Source organism: Polyodon spathula, chromosome 19 (genome assembly GCF_017654505.1).
Source record: "Polyodon spathula isolate WHYD16114869_AA chromosome 19, ASM1765450v1, whole genome shotgun sequence".
Classification (NCBI taxonomy): Eukaryota; Metazoa; Chordata; class Actinopteri; order Acipenseriformes; family Polyodontidae; genus Polyodon; species Polyodon spathula.
The window spans coordinates 15,441,498-15,464,890 of NC_054552.1; positions in this window are offsets into that span (position 1 = coordinate 15,441,498).

Sequence of the window (23,393 nt, forward strand, 5' to 3'; positions counted from 1 at the left end):
GTAAAGCACTTTGTTATGGCAGTCCACTATGAAAGGTGCTATATAAAGATTATTATTAATTCTCTATAGTGTTCCGAGCAGTGGTAGATTGAAATGAATTTTGATAGCGTGTAAACTGGACCAACTCTAGACCTGGAGGACAGTATAAATTAGCAAATGGTGCCTTAGAACACTAGTCGTTAAGTGCCAGCTAGACTAAGGGCCACAAGTCCAAGGGCAGTCTGAGCTGTGACAGTCAGAGCGAGGGCAGGTACAGCGAGGACCTTTTTTAAATCTTTCCCAATGGTTACTAGAGGCCTTATTCCCACTCTGACACCTAACGTCTGGATTCTCTGGACAAAGCGTGCTCACTCTTTCTCCTCTCCTAGAATGAACGCTGGTAAGTACTTGCTTCAGATACAGCTACCAACTCTCCCCCTGTATAACTGATAATAATCTTGAGCTTCTCTGTCTAGGAGAAACCTATTAAATGATAAACCTATGTACATCTATCCACCCCAAATGGCTACTCGCTCCTTGACAAGCCACGTCTCACTGGTAGAGGTGGGGGCACTTCTGTTGTTGCTAACTCTGTGCTTACCGTTTCAACTCTCTCTGTGCCAGCCTTCTCTTCGTTTGAGCATCTCGCTATCAAGCTGCACTCTCCCATGTCTCTCAACCTTGCTGTTATCTATCATCAAACTAAAGAATAACAGCTTTTATTGCTGAGTTCTCACAATTCCTCTCTTTAATCTGCACTTCAACATCCATTTTGATTTGCAGCCTTCTCCTCTAGTGATCGACTTTGTCACGCTCCTGGACTTGGACTCTCTCAATCTATCAATGTTCCCACTGGGACACACGTGGACACACCCTGGATCTGCTTATCACCAGGGGTTTTGATATCTCCAATCTCTCAGTGTCAGATATCTCTCTCTCTAGCCATTTCTTAAGCACTGCCAATATCTTCCCACACCTTCAGCTACTACTGATACTGTTATTTCCTTCCATCTCAAAAATCTGCTAAATCCTATAATACTCTCAGAATGTGTCTCTTCTTCCCCTCTGACTGGTACTCTTCTGTCTTCAGTCAATGATGCAGTGTCCCTCTTCAATGCCACCCTTACTTAGATCAATGACACAGTTGCCCCGTTTACAACCAGAACAGTGAAGAAAATTCGTAACTGTCCATGGTATACTCTCGAACCTCGACTGTTTAAGTCTGCCTGCCGCAAGTCTGAGGTCATCTGGACTAACAGTTCACAGAGAAATTTGTACCTCAGTAGCTACAGGCATGCACTCGCTGTTGCCAGAATGAAGTACTTCTCTGAAATCGTATCTGTGGGACACATTAAACCAAATGTTCTCTTCAAAACCATTGATCAAATCCTGCATCCACCAATTGATAAATCCATCTCCCATTCATCCTCCTCTCTTACCTGCCATGATTTTTCCTCTTTATTTCAGAATAAAATTGACACCATTTATTCTACACTCTCCTGCCACAAACCCAGTATATTACTTGATCACCTTCTCCTCTCTGATTGCCCCTCCTGCTCTCTCTTCCTTCTCTCCTCTCTCCATTACTGATGTCGCCAGCCTATTGTTGAAATCAACTACTGCCATATGCCCCTTGGACCCCTGGCCAACAAATCTTGTCTGTCTCTGTGCTTCTGACCTTGCTCCGTCCATTATGCACACTCTCAACCGGTCCCTGGCTTCAGGACTGGTTCCTGCTGCCCTCAAGACTGCCGAGTAATGCCAGTGCTCAAAAAACCCTTCCTTGACCTGGCTGTCATTGAACCTTGGAAACTGTCTGCTGCTGCCTTCTCCCAATGTACGAAGCCTTGGTGTACTTCTGGATAGTAACCTCTCCTTTGATGCCCAAATCTCCTCTATAGTCAAATCCTCCTTCTACCACCTCTGAAACATCTCAAAGGTCCGTCCTTGCCTTTCCCTGCCAGATGCAGAGATACTCTGTCATGCATTCATCTCCTCTCGACACGACTACTGCAACTCCCTTATGGTGGTCTTCCGTCACACGTCGCAAACTAAACGGATTGCAGCTGGTTCAAAATGCCACTGCTAGGATCCTTACTGATGTAAAAAAAAAACATGATCACATTACCCTGTCTTGCCCAGCTGCACCAGCTACCTGCAAAGTTCAGGATTACTTTCAAAATTTTCCTGCTTGCCTACAAGGCCCTTCATCATACAGGTCCAGAGTATCTCTCCAAATTTGCGACCCGCTTTGTCACTGCACACAAGCTGAGGTCCTATGACTCTGGCTTGCTTGTTATACCCAAGCAAAAGTGCACCACACTTGAAGAGCGCTCTTTTAGCTTTATGGCCCCGACTCTCCCACAGTGTAGCTCCCACAGTCGCACGCTTCAAATCAGCTCTCAAAACCCACTTGTTCTCTCTTGATTTCAATGCTCTTTAAGCCTGACATATGTTATTACCTGTTGTCTAAATAGCTATCTCAGGTTTTTCACTCTATCTCATTCATATGATTCTGTATGACACATACATCCACAATGTTTAGAATTCATTTCCTAGCCTTTAGTATTTAATGTAATATCCCTGTATTCAATGTATTTGCATTCTTTTTTTACTGTTTATATTTCACTGTGTTTAATGTATTATGCATTGTTCCTCACTATATTGTAAAGCACTTTGTGATGGAGGTCCACTGTGAAAGGTGTTATATAAAATAATGATTTATTGATTGATTTATTTAAAGTACCCTTCACCGGGATTTTGTGAGCAAGACAGAAGTCTCTATTGTGGGCAATGCCATCCTGATGAAGGGCAACAATCTGTGGATTCTCTATCTGAAGAAGTTATACAGACTATACACAGAGAGATAACAGAGACATATGAAATAGTGCAAATCACAGATAGATAGAGTTGCACACAGATGTTAAGAAATGTAAATGGTCAGTTTGCATCAATTGTTTCTCCTCACCCAGAGCCCTCCAACGAAGTGGAGAGCAGCCTGCAGTACTCCCTGCCTGATCCCTCCCTATAGGCAGAGCAATCGCACATCACAGGGCCTAATAGATTACTTCAGAGCACAGCTCATTACTGTCTGGTTACAAAGTACAGTAATCACCTTTTGACAATCCATCCAAATGTGTTTCCTCCATCCTTGTCATCTCTCCATCTTGCGCTCTGCCTCCACTGTTGGTGTTTTATACTGTCTTCTCGTCCTCTCCTCCCCTCTCTTCTCCTCTTCTTTTATCTCTTTTGCTCTTGTTTTGTAACCCCTTTCTCTCCTCTTTTCTCACAGCCGATTGCCATGTGAGTGCCAATTGCAACAGTGCAGGGCTCCATGCAAGCCAAGAGGCCTGTCCCTGTGCTCTGTGCTCAAAGCAATGCACTAAATTGATTTATATCGTTGCTATTTTGGCGGATAACAGATTGTACTAGATAGCTGTTCCATTAACCGAGAAAATGCAATATGTGAGTAACAAATTAGGAGACAATCTTTGAGCCAGATAGAAACACCAAGACTATATCCTTTCGAGCATATATAAGGGAGACTGAGAGTGTGTGTGTGAACAAATTGATTCAAAGCAGTGATCACAAAGATTTATTAACAATAGCAGTATTAGCATTGGTCTCCTTTTTGTGTTGAATATCTTTTGGTTCTTTGCTTGTTTACTGACTTTAACCCTTTATCAGCGGCAAGGGTTGCAAGCCCATATAGATAAAAAATATATACAAATCATACAAGATTCTTCTGTCTTATGTATGTATATTATATTTAAGGCTTCCGATTTTTTGTTTTAACCGGTAAAACCCCATAAAACACCCCCTGATACAAAATAAAATAAACCGGTCGATAGCCAATAAACACTGGAAAACACCTGAAAAACTCTGGAAATGGTTACTCAGTTCACGTTGATGTTACCCTTTTTCTACTAAAAAATAAAACCTACTACAAAAATAAAAATAAATACATTTCCCAGTGCTGTTGGGCAATGTCCCGCCTTCCTGACTTGCATCTATCATTGATTTGTTTTGAATACTTTAAACCTGCCCCAACTACTGAGTAATAGCACACTCTTACATTTCTATTGGAGACTCCACTTGTGAGATTTAAAATGAGATTCCAATCATGATAGAGGCTTGATAGCAGGATTTAAAGCTGTATTACAGTTAAGATACAGAGGATTTAAAATAGAATTGTGGATAAATGTACAAACATGCCTCCACAAATAAACCCCAGAATGTGCCTGTGACCATAGGGATTTTGTTGTGGAAGAAGGCAAAAGATGTAAGGTACAACTTAAATGTACAATTATTGTCGAGTTACTAATATATATATTTTGACAGAAAAAAAAAACAAACAAAAAAAAAATGCTCAAGCATTTTGGAAAGTAGCCAAAAACACTAATTTCATACAGTATATCAAAAAGCGCCGAAAAAAACGATTTACGTAAAACTCGAATATAGCTAAAAAATAAGCATCGAAAAATACAATTAATAAAACCCGAAAAACAGAAGCCCTAAATATATTTAAAATATATGTTATGAATTTAACATACAAGTATAAACATTGTTATGTAAAATTCAACATATAAGGCAGACATGTTTTTATATGTTGCCTCATGTATGACTGTTTAATGTTAGTGTCTTACCTGTGACAGAAATTGCACACATACTTTTTTTTTTTTAATTTACAGTGCCCATATGAAGTATTCACCCCCTTGGACGTTTTCACAGTTTGTTGTGTTACAACCTGAAATCTTGATGCATTTAAATGGTATTTTTTTATCTTTGATTTACACAACCTACTGAACACTTTAAAGAGGCAAGATCATTTTTATTGTGAAACAAGAGTTAATGAAAAAATAAAATAAACTGAAATGTCTTGGTTAGATAAGTATTCACCCACCTGAGTGAATACTTGGTAGAACCACCTTTGGCAGCAATTACAGCTGTGAGTCTTTTGGGGTAAGTCTCTACCAGGTTTGTACATCTGGATCGTGCAGTATTCGCCCATTCTATGCCCAGAGACAGTATTTAATCTGAAATCATGTGAACCACTTGTATTGCACACAGATGGACTCCATTTAACTTATTGTGTGAATTTTGAAGGCAATTGGTTGCACCTGAGCTTATTTAGGAGTGTCATAGCAAAGGGGGTGAACACTTAGGTATTTTCAGGTTTTTGTTTTTAATTTATTTATTTTTTCACCCCCCATTTTTTCACACATTGAAAGTGTTGAATAGGTTGTGTAAATCAAAAAAAAAAAACCTATTTAAAAGCATCAAGATTTCAGGTTGTAACACAACAAACAGTGAAGACGTCCAAGGGGGGTGAATACTTCCTACTGTGTGTGTGTGTGTGTGTGTGTGTGTGTGTGTGTGTCATATATATATATATTATAGATATATATATATATATATATAGACTTAGTATTAAAACACTCTGTATTGTGTGTGTATATGCTCTGATTAGCTCAATATGAGCACACTCTAGCTTAAACTCAGGGGAGACGGTTTAAGAAGGACACAGATGTTTTAAACTCCTGTAGTGGTTTTGTTCATGCACTGGGCTCGCTATATGCTCTTTTTGGGTTATTAAATGCTTTAAAAATTGGATTGGTTGGTTGTCCACCATGAATCCCAAATAAAAAGCAGTCTGTCCAGTGCTTTACAGGTTTAACAGTAATAGTACTTCATACATTATTACAAAAAGTTATCATATGCTTAGCCTTCAGGCTGTAAAATGCAAAAAGCTAATGCGCCCACTGCTACATTCTAAAACATTCAATATATCACTCTCTATAAAACTAAAACATAATTTCTATACCTTATAGCAATGCATCAATATAAAAGAGATATTATATTCAAATATATGCTTACCTTACAGTATATGGAAGTGTAGTGTAGGATACTGTATATTGAAAAATAAGGACTAGTTTTAAAAGGCAGAAACTTGTCTTCAACTAAACAGCAATCAGTTTTTCAGAGATCTTCAGAGCATGGACCACACAACTTGTAGTTAGCAAGTCGTGTGATACTTGACTGGGGTTTTACCATGGTTTTAATAGGATTTTTCCTCCATTGAATACATCAGTCCCAATTAAATCTGATCATCAATCTGCCTTGACAGTCCTATCTTTTAGTTAATGATATTTTCTAGAAGGATCCGGTCAACTGTTTCCAAAATTAACAAATGTGAGCACATGGTTCACTATCTTCAACCCCTCCTTTCCATAAAACTTAGGTGAACTGGAGTTCACAGGGTTTTGCTACCAAATACTATACAAGTATCTGTGTATATATGAGCAATGCTTTTAATATGTAACACCAGATCTATTCAATTCAATTCACCTCTTAGCCACATATTATGTTACCTTTTCAGTGTGTTGTTTAACTTCATATACAAATGTGTGTTAACAAAGTATTTGACAAAGAGTGTATGGGGTTTTCATAAGCCTTTGAATAAGACCACTAAGCATACAATGGCAAGTCTAGTTATTTTCATCTAAATTCAGGCTAAAATGAAACAAATTAAATATATAGCTTTATAATAACTTGTACCATGCTTGGACCAAACCTGACCTCTCTCTCTGTTTCAAAAAATCTGCCTGCACAAGCAGGTTTCCACACATCTTGTTTACTTGCCAAGCCTAGTGTTTTAATTAGTATTCCACTGTAAGCACTTTTCCAAATTCACCGCATTAAGTAATTTTTTAGCCGATTCAAGAGATGCTTGGACCAGTATCTTTTCAGATAATACAAAAAAACCTACATCCTTTCTATAACTAAGATCTCATTATTTTCTGATACAGTAATATAATGAGATACATACTCCTGTCTCTCTTAAAGCACCTTCCGTTGGTTATCTTTTCAGAGCCAACACCGAATCTTGCTTTTAGTTGCCAAAGACTAAGCCTTATCTTTTGAAGGTCTAATGCCCTTCCAGAATTATATTGTGTGTGAGACAAACATTTACAAAAAAACTGTAGAGCTTAAAATTGTTTATTTCACTTTCACTCTCTAGTTTTTTTTTTTTTTTTTCTGCAAACAATTACCTCTGTTTATTGCTGCAGTAAAACCTTTATATAAGCTAAACATTTATATTCTTTAGTTTAATAATGTAATATCTAAAATATATTTTTGTTTAGTTGAAAACAAAATGAACAAATTCTTGAATTGATTAAATTAAACATTATTTCAAATGTGTCTTAACAATGTATTTACAATATTGTCAACACCAAGCTTCTGTTATAATAAACTTTTAAACTATTCATTCAACAGTTTATTTACAATTCAGATACTTCATTTTATTTTACTCAATTGACGTTATGAAGTAATTTAAGCTTTCTATGGATGGTCCAGTTATTTACATCTAAATACAGGCCACTGTTAACATAATAGAATATAATAGTTTTTAAGTGACTGAATTAAGTCTGACCTTCTTCACTGTTCATACAAAATCCAGTTAAAACAGGTTTTAAGAGAACCTCTGCTTTTTGCCAATTGTAGGGTTGATTAATATGAAATACTGTCATAAGCATTTTTCAATACTTATTTCAAACCAATATCTTACTTAACGTGTTAACAAGTCCTACGCTTTCCATTCCCATCTCTTCCTGCCAGGTTCTAATTAATATATGTTATATACAGAAAATGATTATTGTAAGATAAACACATATCTCCTGTTATACGGAAGGTATTTCCGTTTGTAAATATTAATGAGCGAGCTCATTGTAGAGAGGGTCTTGGCTGTTAAACTGCTATCCATCAAAAAAATCCTAGCTTCATTGGCCAAAACCAATGAGTCAGCTTCAACACTGCTTTTACTATAGGCAGGTAAGAATGAGGTTACAAATCGGTCCACTGTATATGTAAAGGAACAGTTTATACTTTAAATGATTTTATAACATGTAGTACTAATTCAGTTGTGTCAATCTCTTATAAACAGCAATTCTATTTTACTTCATTGATATACACAGAGAGCAAGAGGTATTTTTAATTATTAATATTCATTGAATATTTAAACTTAGAACTGCTCATACATTTACTTAATGTTATTATATTAGATTTCTTACTATTTAAATACTTTAGTTTTTTCTTAATATAATCAAACTTAGTTTGATCATTTCTGGCATATTACTGTGCTCCATAGATTCTGCCATTCTGCTTTCACTGGATCAGAATGTTTTAAGGCTCTGAGTTAAAAAGATGCTTTTGCCTCATAACAGAGGTTTGGAACTTTCAGTAGTCTGACCTTCAATGCAATAGACTCCTTCTTACAGACCTTACACAGATATGCTAATAATATTTTCTACTGGTTTTATATTATTTAAAACACATCACAGTTATTACAATTTTTGTTGCAGTTTCACAAATGTTCAATTTGTTTCCCAAAGATCATCCTGCTTCCAGTAGCTGTGATAGTCTTGAGTCAGTTTCTGCTCACAGGTGTAGGTGACAGTCATTAAAAGCCTGTGTAGGGACGCAAAATGAAGTGCAGAGATGATCAGAGACAATCGATCACACCAATCGTTGCATCAAAGGTTTATTGCAGTGGTCATCAAAATACAGAGCGCTTCGGAGAATAACAGTCACTTCATCAGTAACTAGTATTCTGCCGGGGTAAGACACATACATGGGTTATATAGTTTCTACATAAAATTCCCTGCTCCTATCAGGATTTGGCACTCAGCAGACAATTCATCCATCCCTACCCCCTAAACTCATATACTCAACCAATAGAGGATAACTGTGGGGCATGATTGCCCCCTCCGTTGCGGTTGTTATGTTCACTTCAACCTGGAATTTATGACCTAGCAAGCAAGCAGGCATTGCCCTTCTTCTACCATCCCTCAACTGCCCCTGGACATCTGACCCAACCTAATGGTGTACTGAAACATTCTACCCTTCCCCCCTCCTTTCACAAATTCCTTACTAAACATTGTAAAACCGCACCCAAATGATCGTTGGTTGATCCTGCTATCCTGTTCGGTTCCTTCACCTGATACCTGCAAAAAACTTAAATCTTGTTAGCTGGGCTCCCATCTCTGCATTCTCATTCCCATCTTCAGTGGGCAAACACATTTTAACTGAATTTGGGTCCATCAAATAACTGCACACCCTTGTAACAGAGGCCTTCCTGAAAAAGGATCTAATGACTTATAGCACAAAAGGGACGTGCCAGAACCATCTGTGACACCCCCCTGGATACTTAAAATTTTGCATGCAGTTGTCATATATACCATATGACCATGACTGATATGATATATACTATAGTAAGTATTAACCCCCCTTGGACGTTTTGTGTTCCTTTGAGTTACACAACCTACTCAACACTTTCAATGTGTGAAAAAATGGGGGGGGAACCCCGTCATTAGGAAAAAACCTGAAAGTCTTCATTAGATAAGTATTCACCACCTTTGCTATGACACTCCTAAATAAGCTCAGGTGCAACCAATTGCCTTCAGAATTCAAGCAAGTTAAATGGAGTCCATCATGTGCAATGAAAGTGGTTCACATCATTTCAGATTAAATACACCTGTCTCTGTAAGGTCCCACAGTTGGGTAGTGCATTCAAAGCAATTATACTACATTTAATACCAAGGACCTTTCAAAACAACTCTGGGATAAAGTTGTAGAAAGGCACAGATCAGGGGAGGGGTATAAAAAGAAATTCATTGGCATTGGCATTGAATATCCCTTGGAGCACAGTCAAGTCGATCATTAAGAAGTGGAAGGTATACGGCACCACCCAGAATCTGCATAGAGCAGGCCGCCCTCCCAATCTGAGCAGCGTGGTAAGAACGGCATTGGCCAGAGAAGCCATCTAGAGGCCAATGACAACTCTGAAAGAGATACAGCATTCCATGGCTGAGATGGAGAAACTGCCCATGTGTCAACAATAGCTGTATGGAAGAGTGGCAAGAAGGAAGCCATTTCTGAAAAAAAGCCCATGTAAAATCCCACTTTAACTTTGCAAAAAGGCATGTGAGAGACACTGAAAAGACGTGGCAAAAGATTCTATGGTCCGATGAAACAAAAATGTAACAATTTGGCCTAAATGCAAAGCATTATGTCTGGCGCAAACCCAACACAGCACATCACCCAGGTAACACCATCCCTACTGTGAAGCATGGTGGTGGCAGCATCATGCTGTGTGGATGCTTTTCATTGGCATGGACTGGGAAGCTTGTCAGGGTAGAGGGAAAAATGGATGGAGCTAAATACAGGCAAATCCTTGAGGAAAACCTGCTTCAGTCTGCAAAAGACCTAAGACTGGGATGGAGATTCATCTTTCAGCAGGACAATGACCCCAAGCACACAGCCAAAGTGACACTGGAATGGCTTAAAAACAAGAAAGTGAATGTCCTAGATAGGCCCTGTCAAAGCCCGGACTTGAATCCAATTGAGAATCTGTTGCAAGACTTGAAGATTGCTGTCCACCAATGATCCCCAACCACAGAGCTTGAACAATTTTCCCAAGAACAATGGATGAATTTTGCACGATCCAGATGAGCAAACCTGGTAGAGACTTACCCCAAAAGACTCACAGCTGTAATTGCTGCCAAAGGTGGTCCTACCAAGTATTGACTTAGGGTGGTGAATACTTATCTAACCAAGACATTTCAGTTTTTTTTTTTTTCATTAGCTGTTGTTTCACAATAAAAATTATCTTGCTTCTTCAAAGTCTTGAGTATGTTGTGTAAATCAAAGGAAAAAAAAATCCCATGTATTAGCATCAAGAGTTTCAGGTTGTAACACAACAAACTGTCCAAGTGGGGGTGTACCCCACTAATTATACATTAATATAGACACTATATACCACACAGTATGGGCCAAATGGAGTACCAATTCACAACAAGTTGTCTCTGTATGAGATATCCAACTCGAAATACAATAGAATCCTATTCTCCATTTATACACTTAAACAAGTATAAATGTAAGCAGATCAATTAGATTAAAACACATGTTTTATTTCAAAGCAGCACATGAATGAATGAATGCATTAATAAATAAATAGTCATTTGGTACTGATGACCGATGTACTTTCCCACAATATTTTTTACTTCCAATAATTAAATGGTTGATGTGTAGCTCCCAACATCTCATATACTCAGAAACCATAATTAATCAACATCAATGCCTGCAATAGTAATGTTAACCTGATTTAATGTAACTATTATTATTATTATTATTATTATTATTATTATTATTATTATTATTATTATTATTATTATTATTTCTTAGACACCCTTACCCAGGGCAACTTACAGTTGTCACAAAATATACACATTTCAACTGAAAATGGAATAATGGAATTTCAAAAATAGGCTTCAGTTTTTAAACACAGTTCCTGTCAACAATGAAAAGTTCATTACTGTTCATTCCCGCACTGTTTCTTGCTGTTGTGTGCTCCTCCTATGAGCTCCCTGCTAATGTACTAGCAAACACAATGCTAGCCTAACAGTCTTCTATCAACAAAAGTGGACCGCGTGTACAGGACTGCTGCCCTTGGTATAATGGAAGATGACGGTCTCACCAGCATTTATTAGGACAGTAGAAGGACCAACCATCTTGAGAATTGTTCAGCATGTTACTGAGCCATGCAGTAAGGCAATCGTGGAGCGAGTTTTCAGTTTAATATTAAACCTTTGGACTGATGAAACGAATAGGTGTTGAAGTGGTCAAAAGTGAGCTTTGCATAAATTCCAAACCACATGTTCACATTCAAGTTTATACTTCAGAATATAGAATCGGTGCAGTTTGGAAATAAAATAATCTCAAAAAAGAGTCACACAAAGCGGCTTGGAGCTTAAACACAAGATAATGAAATTATCTTATCTTTCTAGATACCTGTCTATTATTATTATTATTATTATTATTATTATTATTATTATTATTATTATTATTATTATTATTATTATTATTATTATTTTTCTGCTACTAATAAGTGTGTGGTGTAGTATATTAGTATAATGTATTACACTATGCAACACAATTGTTGTTGCTGGGTAGTAAGTGTTATTTCCTAATTGCTTATGCCTCAAAAGTATAGAAAATGGCTATTATTCCCTACAAACTTTGCTTTTGTGACCAGGACAGTGATATTTCAAAATATCACTATTTCCAATGGTAACACGGGCAAATGTGTGTCTTTTCGTTCACATAAAAGTGGTAAAAAAACAACATCTGAATCCAAATTAACATGTATTTATAACTAAAGTAATACAAAAATGACTACAAAAGATTTAGAAGTGAGCAGTTTTTCGAGATTTACCATTATACTGTCATTGCGGGTGCATGAATGACACAGGTGTACAAAGCACGCAGTAAAGGGTCTTATTGTGCGCAAAACATGTTTCCAAACTGTTTAGTGCATGAGGCCTTGTGTATTTAGCACTATTTCATATTAACATTTGTTTTAAAATGCATGACAAACAACTGCAAAATGGTCACCTTTATCAAACAGTAATGTATATTTTCGGTACCTTTTTCCAATATATGTGCTGACATATAGAGCCAATACAGTCAAAAGTCTACTTTATAGTGAAAACAAAACACAAGTAGAGGTTTTTGTTGATCCTATCCTGCGCTTTCATGATAAATTACCCAAATTTCCACAGCTATGTGAGTTGGATGAGTTGCATTTGAAAATAAATGTTTTCCTGCTAAGTAAAAGTACACTTCCTACTTTATAGTGAAAACAAAACACAAGTAGAGGTTTTTGTTGATCCTATCCTGCGCTTTCATGATAAATTACCCAAATTTCCACAGCTATGTAGTTGGATGAGTTGCATTTGAAAATAAATGTTTTCCTGCTAAGTAAAAGTACACTTCCTAATAAGGAATGATGCAGTGAACATGTCAAAGATTAGTGTAGATTGTGCATAAATATAATACTATATATATATTAATATATATATATATATAGATATATTATATATAGATAATATGTATTTTGTATAAATGTGTATTTGTGTGTGCATGTGTTTGAATAGTCAGGTGTCCTAAAATGGCCAGCATTGTATTGCAAAGCTTTTTTCATATATGTTTTTATATAAGACTAGTACATAGCTTTATTGGTTAAATTACAAATAAAGTTGTAGTGGGGGTGCTATGCAAATTAGTTGCATAGCCCATATGATCAAGGGTAACATGTAACTGAGGAAAAAGTGGTAATTAAGCATTGAAGGGGGACTGTTATAAATGTGTGGAGAGATCGGGGGCTCTATGCATGTGAAAATATGGGGGGACACTAGGTGGTGGCGATTTGGGGATGAGGGTTGCACCTGTTTTGTGGACCACCCCTGTGTTTATATATATATATATATATATATATATATATATATATATATATATATATATACTATATAGTAACTCGCAATATTAAAAGAATACATACTTGTCAGCACAGGTCAGCTGTTCCGAAATACAAGGTTCTTTGGATGAAAAAATATGGCAGAAGATAACTGATGGGGTTAATGCATTTGGCACTGCAAAATGGGAGATCCTATACTGCCAGAAGCGCTGGCAAGATGATCATCAAATTGGAAACAAAACTGTGGGGTTTTCTCATTCTTCTGGATCATGTTAAAGATATCTGCCTTCTATTCATGTACAGTCCACAAAGCACACCAAAGCCTGGCATTTTCTTAGAGCGAATAGGCTACACACCTGATTTTTATGTTTTCCAACCAGTAAGTAGCCTAGTTTGTAGTTTGTTAATACAGTATTCCCTACAGAGAGAAACAAATCTAAAACAAAAATCATTTTGTTAAGATATGACAGTAAACAGCCTAATCAATTCCTAAAAGCTCTCTGGTGCACTCTACTGGAAACATAAAGTATTGGTTTTACACGTCAAGCTGCACTGCACGATAACCTCGGTATACTGTGACATGCCTTGAGGTACCTCAGGTTTACTGTGGTGCCGGGGACATTTTCCATGAAACCCACTGTAACAACACTGATGCAAACTCAACTGCATGGCATTCATGAGTTTCCTAGTAAAGTGGCCACACCTCCAGTTCACTGAATCAGAAAAAATAAACACTGGTTCAAGCCCTACACACATCCTTCTCAGGGTGTATGTGTGTTTTTTGTATGTTACTAAGTTTGTATTTTAATTTAAGATAATGAATGATTCATAAAGTCATCTAAACTGGAACTTTGTAAACCCATTCAAGCAGTATCAATGGTAATAATTAGTCAGAAAGTTGCAATTTGTAAGCAGCATGTTTAAGTCTATCAGCTGTCCTCATGTCTTCATTCAAGCACCTCTTTTGTCGACATAATAAGACAGGAACAATGGTTCTGATTCCCAGACAGTATGCAGGGCCGTAGCCAGCCATGAAAAATCACAAAGGCACCTGCACTTTTTAATAAAAGTCGATGTCGCTGTATGCAATGACACTAAAGACTTTGAAGAGCCCAGAGATATCAATGGGACTTGGAAATTAATGTGAGCACACAAGAGGTCTTCTTTCAAACTTCTGTATCTATTTGCTTATCTGAAGTCTCTGTAGAAAAAAATAATGCTTGGTTAAGTTCTCCTGCTGGAAGGGGAGGTGGGGAGACAGGATGGACAAGCTATGTAATTCAATATGTTAACATAACATCATTCAGCCGGTTTCCTTCGACTTTATGAAGTAAAATTACTTAATTCTGTAGGGTGATGCAAAACTTTTGGCCATAGCTGTATATAGCTTGGAGAAAACATCCTAAAATATATTACGTGAAAATAATGGTAGTGCTTTTGCCTGCAGTAGGCCCAATGGAAAAACCTGTTATGCAAGTCAATATTACAAACACTGTCACACTGTGAAGAAAGTGCTGAGTCTGTTGACGTTTCCGAAGGTGTGCTTTGGGAAGCCAAAAGAAATACCAACTAAAAAGATGTTTGTTTACTGTGTTTGATTTCATTTATGTAGTAAAAAGTTAAGACACACTTCTCTTTTCTAATTTATTCAATTATAATCATAATCAGATTTCATTATTGCCTCTAACACCAATTAAAATTGATTAAATGCTCATTTTGTGACAGAAGATTTCTGGAGCATGTCGAACGATAATATTTTAAAAACCTATTGTCACTTTGAGTTTTATGCAAGGCAAAAGTATCATTGCTGATTTGAGGCTGTGCACTACAGTGTATGTGTAGGGTAATGAACCCATATATGGTATGCTGTATGTATAGCAAAATACATTTTCTGTGTGCATTCATATTAGCATGATAGTGGCTATACATTCACTCCCTTGCACCGCCCCTTTGGCTGTAGAAAGCTGTATAACACAGAGTTTAGAGAGAGGGTGGGTAGGAGGATATCGAGATGTTTGCTGCTGTCCCTGACATTGCAAACATTAGTTAATGTTTGTTATCACTACAAAGTGCTACTCGGACTCCTGCTGAACAATAAACCCAGCTTGATTGCCACAACCTTTTCTTTGTGTGTAGTTGATTCTTCTCATACCTCCTCAAATATGGACCCTGAACTCCATGCTGCAAGTTGTGAAGAACTGCATATGTGAAAATAAAAGCCCAGACTTGAACATGGGTTTACATTTCCAGGTAATTCTTACATAGTAACCCGCGTTTATAGGCATACCTAGAACAACCATGACCGGTGTTGGTGACAGGCACATTAAACTGTCCATAAAATTTATAATGTAAGGATAAACAATTGAATATAAAAGTCACTTGAACAAAAATTATAGTGGTGCAATCGTAGCATACCCCACCAGACGTAAAAAAAAAAAAAAAAGCATTAATGATTATATAATCTTTATAATCTTTTTTTTCTAGATTTAACTTAAATCTTGTATTTTTTCCCCAGATTTATAAATGTTGTGAAAAAAATAAATATTTTTTTTAAATGTGTACATTCAGATATAATTTATAAATCTTAAAGTATTTTGTAACTTTTTATCATTTAAATGCTAAATCTTTATTTTAAAAATAAATATATATTTTCTTATTAAATATTTATTTTGAGAATCAAGATTTAGCTGTTGTTAACATCTGATGTGGACGCACGTCTATTTTTTTCAGTTGTTAAAAACACAAGTCCTTTGTATTTGAAACATAAAGAAAATCAATTGTTAGCTTTCACACGATTGATTAACTTATATTCCTTTTTGGGTGAAAACAAATGCATAATACGTGTTGTTGGACAAAACCGACATTAGTTTAAAAAAAAAAAAAACAAAAAAAAAAACAATGTTTGTTCTTTTTTTGAATATACGGTAATCGAATACAAAATTAGTGTGCCTATTGTAAGCGGTCCCATGTGTAAAAAAAAAAAAAAAAAAAAAAAGTGTTAATATTTTTTCACAGATTTAACTTAAATCTTGTAACACAAATAATACCACAATATTTCATTGTTGTAATGTGTAGCGGTCAATTTGACTGTGCATGGTCAGAATAGGTATGACAGTATTTTATCTCGCCAATTTCTGCAGCTAAGCGATTCTTTCTTTGTCAGGGGAATTAGTACATATATTTAGGAAAAGTCAGGAAAGCACAGTTCCTTATCTTAAACACTCACAGTACTTTAAATTTAAATTCCAAAAATGGTCAAAATGACTGCCTTGGTCATTTTAGTGTTAATAGTGGAGTAAACCACTGCCTCCAGGGATAGTTAATGTTGTTAACATGTTTTGAAATACACAGAATAATAATCGTACATTGCTGCAAAACGTATGTATTATCTAGTAAGAATTAAACAGAGAACCCACCAAAATCCCTTAGTGTTTACTGGCCATGCTATTATATCCAGTTTTCTGAGCAGAGTATTAGCACTATTCCTGTAAATGTTATTTCAATAATCCAGGATTAGACTGGTTTGAAGTGCATGCAGACTGGTTAAGAAAATAGGTGTGGCTGAATTTGACCGATTGCAGGGTTCAGTCGCCATAGCATTAAAGAGGTGACTAGCAACCTGTGAAAATGGCATCCCAAAGGTTCAACAAAAGCATGTATGCTTGTCCATGTGTCCCTTATCAAATTTAGATAACAGTGAGTGGTTTATGCAATAAGACACAGCACAATTTTATAAAATGGTATAGGGAAAACTGAGCCCTCAGATTGCCAAGAGCCATGTAAAACCCGCACAGCGACCACACTGGTCAGATCTCATGTCCTCATCACACTAATATTCGAACACCATTCCAAATTGTACATTATCTACCTGCACTGTATTTACTGTATCTGTACTGTATTTTGTAATAATGTAAATCAAAATGAGTAATCAGTGTATCAGTGGATATCAGTACATCTGAAACAGAAAAAAGTCCTGCACCAAAGAAATGAAAACTGAAGTGTAAACATGAACTGTAAACCCAAGGAAATAATGTCCAGAGTTCACAGATCAGCTAAATGAAAAACAATAGATAGATGTAAAATCCATTGAAATTAAAGACTTCAATGGCTTTCTCCATGATTTTTACCATCGTCACCAGATTTAAAATAAATGTTGGCATCCCAAACGCTCTCATCTAACACAAGCATTAGGCCTCATCCTCAAATTATGTTTAGCTGTGCAATTTTACATTGCAAGATATGGAAGGGAAGGTCTGCAACTTAAAAACAAGTCCCTTTGTCATATAACAATAAAAGCCACAAGAACGCAAATAATTACATCATTGTGAAAGGTAACAGGTTGTAACAACATAACAGATTTATTTGAAAATAATTTTATCCAAATCAGATCATCAGTTCTACCCCTTATTTTATACAGGAAATAAATCAATGTCTGTAATCTCTAATTCTGTTTACTGAGTTTGGGTAGGTGTTAGCTGAGACTTGTACAAGTAAAACAGCATTAAAACTCAGATTGAGTCAAAATGCCAGAACACTCAGAATTATTTTATTAATCCTGTAAAAGTTTATCCATCTAAAGTTCATAGTCGGGGATATAATACAGTGGCATTGAAACATTTTCCAACATGTTCCATGTAGTGCTCTCCATTTGTATTAGGACTGTGTTCTCAGTCCAGATTCTAAAATGTCAGCAGCAGTCAGATTGACCAAGCCTTCTTTTTAATACTTAACTGCAAATTATGTCAATTCTATTTGACTAAAAGCAGCCTAAATAAAATCAAATTACACCAAAATGAAATTGTGCAATTAAAACATTCTAGTTGTACAGGAATGTATTTCAGAGGACAAACTGAGAGAATTTGGATTTTAAATATTCTTTAATGATCTGAAAATTGCCTTTGTGGCTGAACTTCCACATAGATAAGAAAAGCACAGCTTTTTACTGGGTTCATACATATCATACAAGTGCAATAAATCACAGATGAAGTAATATAAAATATCTATGGGGAGTTTGCACTACATTGCTGACTGGTTCCATTGTAGGACCACCTGTAACCACACAGCCTCATTGCTATTGCATGCCTTGGGAGCTCCAATTTTTACCTATTGTATAAGCTTGCTGCTTACTTACTACATCCTCACTAAATGTTAGCATTTTGGTAGTCCCATCGTAATGTTAGAGCTTGTAGTTTATATGCTTCACGACTCTATTCACTAATCTCAATACCAAAGTGTACTGATGTAGGCATAAATAAAGCGGAAATGTACTGGTAGAGAGAGACACTAATTTGATATGTCAGGAAATGCAAGTAAAAGTATCACCATGGTAACAGTCACAGGAATTTCACATAAATGAATTTGTTAGTTATCATGACTATGCAGGAGCAGGTAAGTTTATATCTTTTGGAGCAATTAATACATTCTACAAAGAGACCCTTAACCCTTAAAAAATACTCATAATATCAAATACTCATTGAATTGCAGATTGTAATATTGCTGGTCTTGGAGATAAAATGTGAATTGTACAAAGGATGGATTCCAAGTTGAAGTAAAATTGTAAGACATATTAATTTGGTTTCGGGTGCAGACCTATTATATCCCCACTGTTATAAGAAAGCCTGCAGCTGCTTCTGTTGTAGCTCTCTGTTCAGGAGTCCTGCTATGCTTACAAAGTATTTATTATTTATCTAGTCAATATATTTAGACAGGATGTGTCCTCTGAGAATTCAATGTAACTTCTTTCTCTCTGGTGGAGAAACATCAATAGAAATTAAAAATAAGATAAGCATAGAAATGAATAATAGTAAGGATGCACCGAATCCAGGATTCGGTTTTGGATTCGGGCCGAATATTTACTTTTTGAGCAGGGTTCGGATTCTGCCAAATACGTAGGATTCGGTGAACCAAATCCTATATCCGCCCAGACACACATCCATTTTAATACATCCCGCCAATATGTGCAGTTTTTTTAAATAAGATACAGATCTAGCATTGAACGTAACTGTTGTATTTAATAACAAGAACACGTTTGATGAACTCTGTCGCATCTCTTAACTCCCTAAATTACTGGTGGTGCACGTACTAAACACGTCACTCAGATGCTGAATGCAAACATACCCCTGTATGCAACAGCACATCACATCAAACTTTTCATGGAGTAAAGTTATGTGTAAACCTGTAATATATAGCAACAGAAAACTGCTGTAGGCTTTTGTACTTTGCTGCTTTGTCTATCAAATGTGTTCTAGAGATCATAATTAGATAAAAAAAAAAAAAAATAATAAAAAAATAATAATTGATGCACAGAAATACATATTTTTTGTAACTTTACAACTGTCAAATGCGTAAGACGTTGTTGAACAACATGCTTTAGTAAATTAAATTATGTTATTGTAATGTGCCAATACAAGTTAAACCATTTGGGAACTGCTGTGTTTTATTAAAATATTTAAACATTAAAAATATAAAAGACTATTTCGTAGCCTATTTGAAATGTGTTATTTAAATCAACGTGTGTTTTATTTTGCAGGGAGATTCAGGTCACTCATCATGGTAATTTCTTCTCAGATCAGGTGACACAGGTTGAAATGTCATTAAATAGAGGGTTAGGCAAAGATGCAGCTCTCCTTTCTTGTAAAGGTAAAGTAAATGATTCTGTATTTTGACGTTTCTGTTGCAGGGTTAGAGGGCTAGCGGTAAATTGTGTAAGTTTCAAACTGAAATCCTATTTAGGGATATCTTTTTATTCAGTAATAAAAATACTATTAACTAAAAGGCTCAAATCTATAGATTGTGTGCGTCCCTTGTAAGTAGCTGCCAGTCTGTTTTTCATTTGACAGTTTAATTCAGTTTTCTTGACATTTTTTGTAGACTTGGTATTTGGTTTAATATTCGGTTCGGTATTCCCAAAAAGTTTTATCCCAAAAACTTGGATTAGGTGTAACCCTAATTGGTAGTTTATAACAATGCATTTTATATTCTGCTATCCAACAAATCAAATAGCTAGTACTTCCAAACAACAGTATTTGTCCCTTTAGTAATGGATTCCATGTTTCCAAAAGCATCCGTAAATAATTAAACCTGTAACAGAAAGAAATAGGACTTTGCAACTGAAACCAACATGTGAGGTGAAAAATATTAAATAGAATTGCTGGTGTTAGCAAAGTCGACAACTCTGAGCCAATGGCTGTCAGTGCAGTAATTACTAAAGACAGGGATCTAGTATAATTCATTAGGCATGCTGCCTGCAGGGACCTGACTACACTGTAACTTTGTCACAGAAGATTGATGACTCTTTTAAGAAAAGTAAATAAATAAAGTAATCCCCAAGATGTGACAGCTAATGCTTATTTCAATAGCGGCCGCAGCTTGGGCTGCTGATACCCAATGCCTTTCTCCCCTGTCTGCTCCGAACAACAACCATTGTGCAGAGACGGGCCTTGCGTTTATCTCTTCCGGACAGCCCTCAAGAAAGATGATACGGGGAGCAAAGGTATCCAGCAATACTCCAAGGGGCTAACATGGACTTTGAAAGCCTCTGGTTGCCATAGTGATAAATGTATTATAGAAGTAATATATTTTATCCTGCAAAGTTTAAGAAAAAAATAGACAATTGAGGACTCATATTTAAGATTAATCTCTTCTGTTGAATCAGTGTGATAGCTAAATAAGGTATTTTATAAATATTTTATTTTACCGCTGCTATTAGTTTAATAGAAGAAAAAACACATTGATAAAAATGGACTTCAAAGTACCTGTTAAAAACATGTTAACTGCATGATAAAATGTCCTGCCTATTCAGCCCCAGCCCGTCAGTAATTCGAGCCCTGAATTTTTTACTACGACTACTAGTTTTGAATGTGTTGTTTACATTTCTGTTTATCTATACAGTCTGTAACCCTTTCATTAACACAAGTACCGGTAGGAAACAACAGAGACCTGCCTAATGAAAATGAATGATTTAAATCAGTAGATATTGCCCAAATGATAATACTGTAAAGAAAACAGCCTGTAGTCCCTCCATTAACACTAGTAATGGTAGGAAACAAGAGACCTGCCTAATGAAAATGACATTTTTAATCAGTAAATATTGCCCAAATAATAATACAGTAAAGAAAATAGCCTCCAGTAAAGATAGGAAACAACAGAGAGGCTGAACATTTAGAGACTCAAGCAAGGTTCTAGCTAAAATGATTGCAAAGATGCCACCAACAGGGTTCGAAATTAATCTGCGTCAAAGCAGTCTGTTGACAATTAAAGTAAATATCTGCCATCTAAAATAATGCCTGAATGAACTGATTTAATATAAAAAATGTAAAAAATTGTATAGCTATTTATTTGGATATATGCTTGTGGTATAAATAGAATACTTAATGATCATTCATGGTAGGCAGTTTTTATTCGCCTTACTTCACTACAGATGGACAAGTCTAGGTTCCTGTGTTAATGAGATGTGAATCTCAATGTCTTCCTGCTGATTAAATCAGAATTGAATCTGGGGACATGTGAATCCATTACAGGAGGAAAGCTAAGGGACATGTTATTAATTATATTTCAACTTGAACAAAAGACATGCAGTATTGTACTATAGAGCAGTGATGCCCAAAGTGTGGGGCATCAGCAAGGGGGACTATGACTAAAGGAGCAGTTGTGTAAAAATTAAAAAGGGTAGGACAGTTTAAATAATTACATAAATGACATCTAATTGGTTCAAGTTCTTTCCTTTCAAATGAGCCGTTGACGATCACTCTAGGACAGGAGAAGTGATGCTTGAAGTGACGAGTATCAGTGAAACTGAGCCATAATGGCGGCTTCCATGTATTATATATTTTAAAAAGCACAACATTTTAACAGGTGTTTTTCCCTGTATTTAATGTAAATCACTTATTTTCTTCCTAGATTTAACAAAATTCAAATATAGCTAAATACATAAATGTTGATAAACACATTCTTAAAGGATTTGAAATCTGTATTTTTTTGGTGTTGTAGGCGGAGGAGGCAGGGAAGCGAAGAGACTGGCTCTCAGAGTGTAAGGGCAACTGTGCAGCATGCAATGCCAAATCAAATGCTTCAATGGGCAGGGGCTCATTTCCATGTTAGCTTCAGATTTAACAGGCAAAATAAATATTTATTTTGTGAAAACCCAGATTTAATTGCTGAACGATGTTTTTCAGATTGATCTGTTAGGTAAATGTTGACTCACCAAGTGAAAAAAAAAAAGATTTAAATTCACAGATTTATTTGTTACCGTGACAAGGAGGTTCCTGACCCTGATTCCTGCACATGGGTGTTGCAGGGCAATCAATTGGGCATATCGCTAGGAGAATTGGGTGGTCTGGAATGGCTGGGAGGCATGCCCAGGGATGATGCTCAGTGCTCAAATGGATTTTAAATGTTGAATTTGTGATATGTGTTTTCAACATTTATAAATTATTTCTGTAAAGTACAAATTTCAAAACTTTTAACAATGTATTTGTTAACATTTATGTATATACCTAAATCTGTACTTTTTGTGGTTCAATCTATAAAAAATATACAATTTACATTATATCTGGAAAACAAACACCGGGCACAACAAATTGTATGCTATGAAAAGTGGGTAGCATATAAAAAGTTTGCGCACCACTGTTATAGAGGATCAAAAGAGGATTGTAGTTCCAGCCTACATGTTATTTGTGTGATCCGATTCCCCTTCAACAATAGGAGATGCAGTGAGAACTACAAATAGGAATGTACTTGGTATAACACCCACTGCAAACCACATGGGGACCAAAGGGGAAAAGGGTCAGTGTTGCGCTGTATTTATTCACTTCCAGATAATAACCGTAGGGAATCTTCACATTGTTTTAGACGAATTTGCACTTCAAACTGAAATTCAAGTTCAGAACATTTCAGTATAGACAGCAGGCAGTGATATGCAAAATGTAATGGTGAATGGGAAATTGACAAGATTTTTATAAACAGCATAACTTGCTGAATTTTCCTATGGCAGGGGTCAGCATCCTTTTATTTCAAGAATGTGCCAAAATGGTCTTACCACTGGGGGTATACATAATTTGATCTTACCACTGAGGGTATACATAATTTATCACGGCAAATT